At 53.6% G+C, this 10,972-nt stretch overlaps 1 protein-coding gene and 1 long non-coding RNA gene across 2 annotated transcripts in view; both read right to left on the minus strand.

Annotated features, from left to right (window-relative positions):
• The window catches only part of LOC113208787 (E3 ubiquitin-protein ligase mib1), a gene marked incomplete at its 3' end in the record, with an annotated part of 324,014 nt that overhangs the window by 46,426 nt on the left and 266,616 nt on the right, over positions 1–10,972 (minus strand).
• Positions 8,150–10,972, minus strand: part of LOC127749554 (uncharacterized) — a 66,802-nt gene continuing 63,979 nt past the window's right edge. The window contains exon 3 of the long non-coding RNA XR_008011222.1: positions 8,150–8,672. This is a non-coding gene — a long non-coding RNA (uncharacterized LOC127749554). The remainder of the gene's footprint in view (positions 8,673–10,972) is intronic.

The following is a 10,972-nucleotide window of genomic DNA, read 5'->3' on the forward strand; positions in this document are numbered from 1 at the left end:
GGATGAAAAGGGGTGGGGGATGGCAGAGGGGGAGATCTCATTATGCCAGGGGGATTGGGTCCTTGGCTCCGTAGGCCACGCCATGCGGCTAACGCTGCCAGGTGGAAAGGGCCAGGTGGGGCTCAACCCCAACCCCCGCCACGCCCCGCCACGCGCCGGAAATGGCAAGGATAGGGATCTAGACGCCGCGCCATCCAGCCAAGGCCTGGTAGGGGAACGGTCGCTACTCCAAATGGACTGCCGAGCTTGGGGAGAGAGAGATGCACCGAGCGGGGCGGGCGGCGGGCGGTAGCTGGCCATTTGAAAAGGTTTGAATGCCAGGCGCTGCTAGCGGGGCGTAGCCTTGCGGGGCGTGGCGGGGCGTAGCCTTGCGGGGCGCAGCCAGGCATCTCGGACCCAACGACTAGAGCAGACTGAGTCTAGACGTCTTGACTCACCTGCCTCCATTATGGTAATGGGCGACGCGCGCGCGAAAATGGACGGACAATGGCGTGGTGCCACGGCGGCGGGGAACATTATTGGGCAGAGCCGGGTAGAACTCTACTGTCGTCGTGGCTGGTGCGAGCCCCGCGAGCCTCTATAGCAGACACCCCGGCCTCTTTGGGTTACTGGCCCACTAATACTGATCAGGAAAAGTAAATCAGAGAGGTGAGCAAAACGCGCCTTTGCCTGTACAAATTCCACACTGCATTTTCCGGGAGTCTCCTTTGTTTGTATACTTAAATAAATATTTTATACAACGGTTACGCAATAAAAAGAAAAAAAAACGAAAATTATCGTTGCACTATGCATGGCAGATGATGCCAGTACTGTCGGTAAGTACCGCAGGTCAGGGCTACGACACGACTGTATGTAACAGCACTTGCCTACTCGCTCCACTCCACTCGCGCCACGGCCTCTAGGGTATGCAAACCAACGACACTGTTGTGTAATAGCCTGACACAATTTATCTCGTATGCATCGCGCCTAGATGTTTGACTAATTATTCTTTATATTTCCAAACCCCTGAATAAAATATTTAGTTAAGTTTACAAACAAGTTGAATATGTGCAGGCAAAGGCGTGATTTCGCCCACGTCGCAGGATGATGAAGGGTGACAGGTTCGTGAGTAAGGACATGTTCAAACCATTAAACACAGGGTAAAAACGAATCCTGGGATTCCCAGGAGAGTTGGAACGCCAGTGGATGCCCTGGAAACAAGCATTTACTCCCAGAGGGTCTACTGGAAAACCCAGGAAATCCCCTGGGAAAGTTGCACATTTCCAGGGCAACCCCTGGGACACTTCCAACTCCCCTGGAAAGTGAAGAAAACTCCTGGGAATCCCAGGGGTCGTTTTGCCGTGCACGAGCTCGAAACTTTGTGGAAATAGCCAAGAGTGGATAACCCAAAGGGTGACCAAAAAGCTGACAGACCATGGCACTCGCGACCTCCTCTGGGTGTGCTCTGCAGCGTGCTGGGCACCTCCTCGCTCTCTCCGACCTCATCCACGCCCCTCAGGGCCCCCTTTTCGGACTCGTAAACAATCCTCGCTTTCCCCACCCCTGTAATTGAATTGCTACGGCGCTGACCCCAAACACGACCGAGACCGTCTTGGCGTCGAGCCGCGCTGCACCTCGGGGAAAGACTCGGGGAGAGACCTCGCTCTGCCAATCGGCCTGGCTGCCGCCATAACTCCTTCGCTTCACAGATAAGTCTCCAGGAAATGTAGTCTCGTGTTGAGGCCGCCAGAGGTGAGGCTCGCTTTGAGGCCAAACACAATTTCCGCACACGGGGACTACTTTTGGAGACTTTCGGAGGACCCGGCAACATTTGGGAGACAAAACCAACTACTTTTAGAAATGGTACACGCTAAATGTATTTGTATGTTTTTGTGCAAATGTTCGCGCTAACTTACACCTACGTTTCGTTTCAAATATGTGCGCAAAAATGCACGATTTCGTACAAAGATATGCATAAAACAGTTCAAATTAACGAAGGAATATGTGCAAATAATTTGAATGCTTAAATCCGTGCGAATAAAATATAGAATTCCAGATTGTGTGTAAGTAAAACACGTTGCTCACGGACAACAAAAGATAACTAAAAGTTGAGTATGACACGTTTGTCATATGCCTTGGATTAAATTTGACGTGAAAAATAAAATGTCCAACAAAAATGTCAGTCTAAAAATTTGCAGGTACACTGAGTCTGGTTTTACTTTTTAGTCTGGTTCTACGTTTAACACAAAACCATGCAATAACTGGTGTTTTGCGATTGCGATGGAGTTATCATGCCCATGCCCATGGGAATCGCAAAACACCGGTTATCGCAAAAATTGAGTAAAAGTATCACTAAACGGATTTCGGTGTAAACACCGGCAAGAAATCGACGCGGTGCACGTCCTGCCGCCTGCCGTATAAGTCGCACACTTCTAATGTATCAGCGTGCTCTGGGCACCTGTGGTTGGCGGCAGTGTAGGCACCACACACAGCAGAGGGTATTTGAACCCTTGTGCAGAGGGCGTAACGAGGGCGGCGCGATCCCCCGTAACGCCACCGCCCGCCTGACAGCCGGAAGACGAGGGCGTGGCGTGGCGCGCGGGGGCGGCGTGGGGGGCGGGGAGGAGGGTCCTTTCCAATTGGCCTGCTGGGGGCGGACGTGCTGGCCATGCCGAGTGGCGCGGTGGAGCGGCCTTAGTCCAGGTGTCGGGGGCGCGCCCCGGACGGTCAGGGATGAGGGAGGACGCCCAGCCAAACCCCTCCCCCGCACCTGTCCAGCTGATGACGACGTCGTCCCAGGGAGGAACACAAGGGCGAAAGGGGATGAGTACAGAGGGTGAGGTGAAGGGACGAGCGTCAGCGCAGCAGCAGGATCAGCGCTGATAAAGTGCCTCACCTTATATGGCCCCGGCTCAATGGAAAAGGAGAGAGAACGTAGGTCACAAAAATTAGGAAATTGTCGGACATTTTTAAAGGCAAACACCTCAAAAAGAAACGGAGAATTTGATCCTAGCAGCACATGATCTTACATTTTTCACAGCCGAGAGGTGGAACTGGACACAATGTGTGTACATCGGGGAAACCATTCAGAAGCAATCAGGACACAATCACACACAACTCGAAACAATCCCACACACACGGTCACGACATAATCACACACAATCTGACACAATTTTCCATATATACAATATTTATCCGACAAGCTCAGACAATCAGAGACAATCACACACTATCGGAAACAATCACACACTATCGGAAACAATCACACACAATCATAAACAATCCTACACAAAACAATCACACAATCATACTCAAGCACAAGCACACAGAAGCAATACAATCTGAATCAATGACAAACATTCGACACAATCACACTGAGTCTGAAACAATGACTGTCACAATCTAGACACAATCATGTGTCCGCTTTTTTGGCCAGTTCCACCCCCCTTGTTCAGAGCAGTGCCAGAAACTCACGGCGAAAATTTACTTGTAAGAAGGTTAAAACAGAAACAGAGTTAAAAACTATAACACTTTCGATCAAATTCAGGGACGAAACTTCCCCCAATGCAGCTGCCTACCCCACACGGCGAACAGTGTCCACGTTCTCTCCAGCCGCCGTCCTCGGCACCTGGATCTGTCACGGCGCCTCCTATCGCGCTGACCCCCCACCTGCCTCCCCATCTGTCGTGGGCGATTGTCCCCTGCTCACACGCCACCCCCTCCCCTACCCGAAAGCCGACCTGGGAAAAGAGTTTCGCTCGCTTCAGGCCGATGAAGTGACGCAGCGGCTCCCAGACGTGCCCCGCCCCACCACACCCCAGCTGTTGCTGCAGCGGAACAATATTTCTCCACTAGGTGTGAGCAGCAGCAGCAGAAGCAGTAGCAGTAGAAGCGGCTCCTTTTTCTCGCACGGCGCCTGTCAGCAGCAGCAGCAGCAGCAATATGGCGCTAGAGAGAGAGAGAGAGAGAGAGAATAGGGAGGGGGCGAAAAGAATCGACGTCAACAAAACCGTCAACAGAAACACGACAGTCGGCGCGCCCGACTAATTGAATTAGACTTGCTGCACAGCACAGAGCAATCTGCAATTAGAAAATGGAGGGTGAAAAGGGGGAGGGGGGCAAGGTAAACGGGGGTAGGAAAACGCCCGGGATCTACCGTGACCCTGTCGTGTAAAGGAGATGTCCCGCGATGCAGCATGCCCTGATTTATTTATTTTTGTAGTAGGAATGGATCAAAATTATTTTGAAAAATTTGACAAAACGCCTGGTTGGCGGCTCGGTGGGTCGTCTATGCCGTGGCGTACCGAACCGACAGAGCCGACCGTACCGTGGCACCGGTGTGCGTCTCACGGGACCGGCTGCGCTCGGGGCCGCCAGGGGGTGGGGGACGGTCCCGCCCCGCCTCGCACCACGTGGGCCCGCAAAAACGCAAATCACATTTATGGCAAAAGGTGCAGACTCAGCGAGACCGAGATAACTCAGAGCAGCGCCGCCGCCACCGCTCGCAGAATGGGAGTGGGAGGGAGACGGAGGGAGACGGAGAGAGAGAGGGAGAGAGGGAGAAACAGGGGTAAAACCCTTTGGGGAAATAGGCGCGCGCGCACACAAGGCTTACAGCGGGTCAGAGCGGGACCTTTCAAGGAATGTGTGTCGCTGTCGCAAAGAGGGGAATGACCGGAGACAACGCGAGAGCACCAGAGAGAAATCCTGAAATTTTACCTGTCCCTATCCACTTACCGCCCTGTAGGCCACTCAAAAAGAGTTAAAAAACGAAAATTTAAAAGAAGTAAAACAAAACAAAGAATTGTCGGGAAAAGGGACATGACAGACAAATGGCAACAGACGGCGAGCGAAATCCACCCCGGAAACAAAACACCACGGTAGATTATCTTGCAAACTCTCCCTACAATCCCCACTCGCCCCGCGTTCTTTCTCCGTCCCTCCAGTTAGGCCCTCCCGGTCCCGCCCCATTCCCCAACCTTGACTAATGACCTGCCCGGGGTACACTCGCGCTGCTCAGTCTTCGCTCAACGGGTACTTCACTTAGAGGCGCACACTACGGCCTTCGAGGCTCCTTGACCGCCCACTTCCCGATCGATCGCAAATTCAATCGGATCGGCACTATCCTCGATAATATCCGAGCCGAGGACAGGACGGACAGTCCGACAGGAATGCCACACACACTCATTACGGAGTCCGATCTCGATCTCCATCTCCACAGCGAAACGTTGGGACCGTTCCAGGACCTCTCAAGACCCTTTCCAGGGCATTTCGCAGGTCCTTTGCGCCGTCGCCACGGCTTCTCCGCTTTGTTACGCGAGGTATAAACAAATGCGACTCCCTAGCAGCCTCCGCTGCTCCGCTGGCTAGCTCAACCGGACCAGGGGGAGGACAGGGTTGGTAACGAATCGGCCGAGAGCTAAGCGCGAGGTCAACTTGCAAATAGAAAATTCAATAAATGAAAAAAAATAAAAAAAACAACCAAAAAACGATTCCGAATGTGCGAATTTCGGGATGATCGATAAATATTATCTGTGGTTACGAATATTCAGTGTTGTCAGAGCTATGAGTTAGTTGCTAAAACAAAGCACAACAAAGCAACTTAATCTTGGTTCTGACAACAAATTATTAGTTACCTGAACAACCTTTTTGATCGATTGTCTCGAAGTGTTAACTAATATTTAGTTCTGAGGACCAGTTCATCTTCTTTTGTGTGTCACACACAAAATTAGCTACTTGACATATGCTGCGTCGTTTACGCCGGACACACACAGTGTGTGTAAACAGTTTGACGTGTGGGACACATACTTGCCGTTGCGAGCTCGCGCCTCGCCACGCCAACGGGTCGGCTCGGACCGTTTCCGCGGCGCAACCATTTCCAGGCGCGTTATTGTAATCCCATTGGAGCACTGTGCCGCGGGTCCGGGGGAGGCGCCAACACACACAGCATGCGTTAATAGCGCCCCTGCCTCATAAACATCCCCCTCCCTCACCCCCCACAACAACTCCCCCGGCCGCTCGCGGTCGGGGTAAACCCTGAAATCCGTCGGGGTGCGCGCGGTACGCGAACGGGGGCAGGCCGCGACCGCTGTGGCGTGAGGGAAAGAGAAGGAGAGAGGGAGGGTAAAGAGGGAGAACAGGGGAGGGAGAGTGAGAGAGAGAGAGAGCGAGAGAGAGAGAGAGATATCTACAGCGCAGGCTAACAACACCCTGATTGCACTCCAAGCCACGACAAAAACGAGACAAAGCGTTGGCTCCTTTAATTGTGCAGCCTGACGACGTGCGCTTCAACGATTAAGTTTGCTATATTCTCACTTTTATCTATCGTGCAATGCCAAATGTTTGAAGGTCTTGATACACATAAACTTCTGTTTGTTAACTCGTTTCCTGCGGAACATTTTTGGTCCCTAGGATTTAACATGGGAGCGTGACCACATAGTGGTCATGCCGCAAGGGAACGTGTTAAAGTGTGCAGAGTGAGGGTGGAAAAGGAGATGAGGGAGGATGCGGGTGGGGTGAGCGGGAAGGCAGCGCTGCGCTGCGAGACAGAGTCCCCAATCGGACCGCCCTCTCAGCCGCTCTCTCCTCGCCGAAGACACCCGCATCTGGTGCAGTACCATGTTCGGCACGAGGCTCGTACGCCCGAGAGGGGTGGGCTGTGCGGCCGCCGCGGAGGACGCCGGTGCCGTGGGATACGAACTGTCAAACACGCCCCGCCCCGCCCCTCTGCGCCAGGCTTACATCCTCCGGCTCAGCGGACCGCCGCGGCGATAGGCAACCCCTCGGACAGGCGAGCGCGCCGGGCGGCCTAGGCGCGAGTCTGCGGGCGAACTCCGATAGCGAACCGGCCCGGGCTGAGCCCAGATTAAAGAGTAGCAGAGACGGGGAGGGTGTGGGGATGGACTCCTCTGTCTCCCTAAAACAAACAAACACAAACACACAAACACACAAACACACACACACACACACACACACACACACTGCCTCTCACTAACTCCGCCGGTGGACCGCAGTCAGTGACCTGTCAGCTGTCGCCGTCGCCCCGCACTATCCTTTCTCCTTCTCTGGGATCCATTTCATTCTCATACTATATCTCGCAATCTGGCGGTTACACGGTTACGAGGTGGAAGCAGTCGTGGTCGTACGTGCGGTCATGGCGAATTCGATGTATTTTAGGCGCTCCTCTTTGGTATGGTGGATAAAGCACAGGTCCCATACCCTCGTGTTTTCAGGGCACACGGCGCAGAGGGCGGAGGTAGCTGCTAGTCAAATACCACCCAGCGAGCGAACATCAGCATTTGCACAGCGCGCCCCGCAGCGAGCGGCAGATGTCAGCTGAGTCAGATGAATGCAGCACCCGCAGCCCCAACCCGCGCACTGCGCCCCCGGAGGCCCCGGGTTTGCCGAGGTGTCGGTGGATGGAGGTGCTCATCTGCGAATCGCGCACTTGGGGGGCGCCGTTTGTGCTGGCGTGTAGCGCCGCACCTCGTAGCTCCTCTTTCGCCTTCTTCACCTCTGTCTCTCCCCCGTCCCCGACACATTTCCATGAACGAGCAGCACGAGCCCACGGGCCTGGCCCCTCTCCTACTCCTGTCTCTCTCCCTCTACTTACGACCAGCCTAGCCTAGTTATGAACACGGAAGTTGCACAACATGATAATGGTAACAATAAAAGTTTAAAGCTTCTTTACCCCCGCACAGGCAGGCGTGCTCGAGCAGCAGCAGCCCAGACCTTTCTCCCTGGTGCGGCGTCCCTTCTCTCTCTCTTCTCCCTCTCCCTCCCTCCTCTCTCACCCTCCAAACCGGGTTATATGCCCAGCCCCAGCAGTCCGTATCTGGGCGCACAGCCCCGAGGCTGGCTGCCAGCTCCCGAGGACAAGGTGCCTTATAACTCAACGCGACTTACTGTCCTGCTGCTCCCCTCCACAGCACTGGCGTGCAGCGGGCGGGGCCGGGCGGGGCCGGGCGGGGCGCTGCCACTGAGCCCTCATTTTATCTATTCCCCGCCCACCCTATGCGCGCCCATGGTTCGGAGCGGCGTCTTTTGCTGATTTGTCTTAAGCCCTGGTTGCTCCTGTCCGCATTGTGGCCCCCTCTCCACCCCCCTTTCACTTCCCGACGATGTTGGCCCCCCGATACAAGTCGGGCGTAACCACCCAACCACCCCGACGGGCTCTGCACATAGCCTGGAAAAATGAACCTGACAATCACGACTTTTTAAGGAGTGCTACAAATAAACAAAAAATTAAAAGGCACCAACGTGTGCAAAAGGTGCTAAATTTAGCATCTTAGAGGAGTATAGTGACTATTGTAAAGGCACATAACGATAAGCACCTTTGAGTGACGCAAATTATTGGCTCTGTTTTACCACTGCATACGCAGGACCCATTCCTAAACTCAGAAATTCTGTTTCTTATAGAACACCCAGTACATCACGCTATATCAAAGCAGTTTGAGCATCTGCGGTGAGGGTAATCCCCCCAGCGTGTCGCGTGTCCAACTCCTAACAAGAATGTCGCACACACACAGAAGGGCACGAGGGCCTAACGCTTTTTTTTTTTTACCAAACCACCTGCCAGCCCGGTCGCAGGGCATGCTAGCCGCGATGCAGGCTGGGACGGGCCAGGAGGGGCGCCCCTGTCCCAGCAGCACGCGGCAGCAGGTGACTGATTTCCCAGCTCTGTTTTCGCTCACCTGGAACAAAAGAAAAGCATGGCTTAGGACGGCAGAGTCGACGCGACAAAATGAAACTCTTTTTCACGACGAAGCGGAAAAAGAGAGAGGGGAGGCGTCCCTTTGTTACACCCGGCGAAATATTATTACAAAAAACTGAGCGCGCGCGCGTGTGTGTGTGTGTGTGTGTGGTGCGTGTCTGTGCGCTCGTGCAGTCCGTGGATTAAAGTTTTTCAGCGGTGTTCCAGTGTTTTAGTTTATTCTTTGCACTTCGCGGTTGCCCTCATTGAACAGAGGGCAGCATAACTGCAACCAACCTCTTTATCTCTCTCTCTCTCTCTCTCACGCACACACGAGTGACGCCCGCCCCGCCTCAAATTCATAATGCGATGTGGACGCTTCCACTGGGATGAACTTTAATAGAATAGCAAGTTTGGAGCACAACGTAGTTGGGGAAATTAAATACCCCACGCCCCTTCCTCTGCCGATGCTTACGGCTTCACACCCTAACAGCAGGCTTAGAAAAACGCGCACACACAATTTGGAAATTTCGCAAGTCGGAATTTTTAGGAAGATCCTCAAAGGAGATTGGATGTATTGTAGTACTTTGCACTTTGCAGAGTACTCCAATGTGTGTATAATTCACGTCCTCACAAAAGCCCCCCGCTGGTTACTGCAGTAAATCCCCTTCACCACAACGACCCACTTCTGGAACGGAGACGCTCGCGCACCGGAGACTTTGCGATAAAGCGTATCCAAAAATCCAATCCCGTTCCCGCTCCCTGTTGCGAAACTACTAGCCAGAGCCGGCTGGGATCATTGCTGATCTTTGTCGAAGTCGCCGTATTGGCCAAATGATCATATCTGATCCCCCTCAGATTACAGAGCGATCCTCCTAGAACAGCGGTAGCGGCGGGCTGGCCGGGGGCGCTGTGGGCTATGAGCTGAAAGTAGCAAGCGTAGCGCGGCGCTGCAGACCGAGAACAAGCGGGAGGGGATTAGCAAGCCAAAGCTGCGTGCAAAATTTTCATATGGTGTGGCAACAAGGACTTGATCTGGCTTAGGCACATCATGCACACAAGGCTTGCCGTGATGAAGTGGCGTTTAAGTGTCAGAAGAGCCTAAGCCTCGCCCTGCTGCTGCTAAGAGGAGAAGTCGACGGCACTCGCCGCCCGCTTCGCTCAAAAGTATCTGAACTTCGAGGCGGCGACGGGCCCCAGGCTGGAGGGCGTTGTGGGCGGCGGAGAGAGAGAGAGAGAGATAGAGAGAGTCTTGTGAAAGCCGCTTACAGCCTTGGAGGAAAATCATCGTCCTTCACAGCAATTGTTTGCTCCAGCGCGTCCCATTCAAGTCACAGACAGCCCTGCTCCGGTTCCCGGCGCCCCAGCAAGGCCCGAGTCCCCCCACAGTCAGGTGCCAGGGGCTCGGGTCAGCGGGCTAATCGCGACTATAAACTAGCTAATGGGTCGAGCAAAATTAAAACTCTGAGAAGTGGAGTCCGCTCAGGTTAGTGGAACTAGATTTCAACAAAGTAGTTATTTGTCTACGCACCCAGAAAACCTAATTTAAAACACGATCCCGTTTTAATTATATGAACGAAATTTGTACTGCACTTATTAAATGTTCCCCTGTGCGTCCATTTCTCCCATTCGACGAAAGAAAAACAAATTCACTCCACGTTCTCGAAGACGTGGAAGGTTTCTTTATTTCCTTTCGCTTCGAGATATCTACTATCCGCTCAGGCATTGGGACCAATCTCGCCGGTTCGAGATGATGATGAAATGACGCGTTTTCCTCGTCGAGGTCCTCCGCCCGCCTGCCTCCGAGCGGGGCCCCGCCCGGGCGGGCGCTGAGGTTGCCGCGGCTTTCCTGCTGAACAAAGGGCGCGTTGGAGCGGAGGGCCTACAATGTCGACGCGAGTTCCCCCAGCCACGCCGTTCCTCTCCTTCCTTTCGCCTCCATCTCTCATCTTCTTCTTGCTCGTCGCCTTTCCCTCGCTTTCTTCCCGCGACTTTAGCGGCGCCCTTTCGGCAAAGGCAACAACAAACAGGGAGATAATCTCACAACCAGCCAATCGGCCAGAGTGCGCAGCAAGCAAGAAACGGGGTAAAAATCCCTTCCATCGCCAAACATATGATTTCAGATCATCGCTTCACTCGTTTGCACTCAACGCCAAGGTCGTCAAAATAATTCATCCGAGCGAAAGGGCCTTAGCGTTGGTCTCATCACAAGAGAGGGAAAGGGGGTGAGAGGGTGAGAGATTAGGAGAGAGAGTAGGAGAGAGAGAGAGAGAGAGAGAGAGAGAGAGAGAGAGAGAGAGA

This window comes from Frankliniella occidentalis, unplaced genomic scaffold (genome assembly GCF_000697945.3).
Source record: "Frankliniella occidentalis isolate FOCC.00 unplaced genomic scaffold, Focc_3.1 Scaffold65, whole genome shotgun sequence".
NCBI lineage: Eukaryota > Metazoa > Arthropoda > Insecta > Thysanoptera > Thripidae > Frankliniella > Frankliniella occidentalis.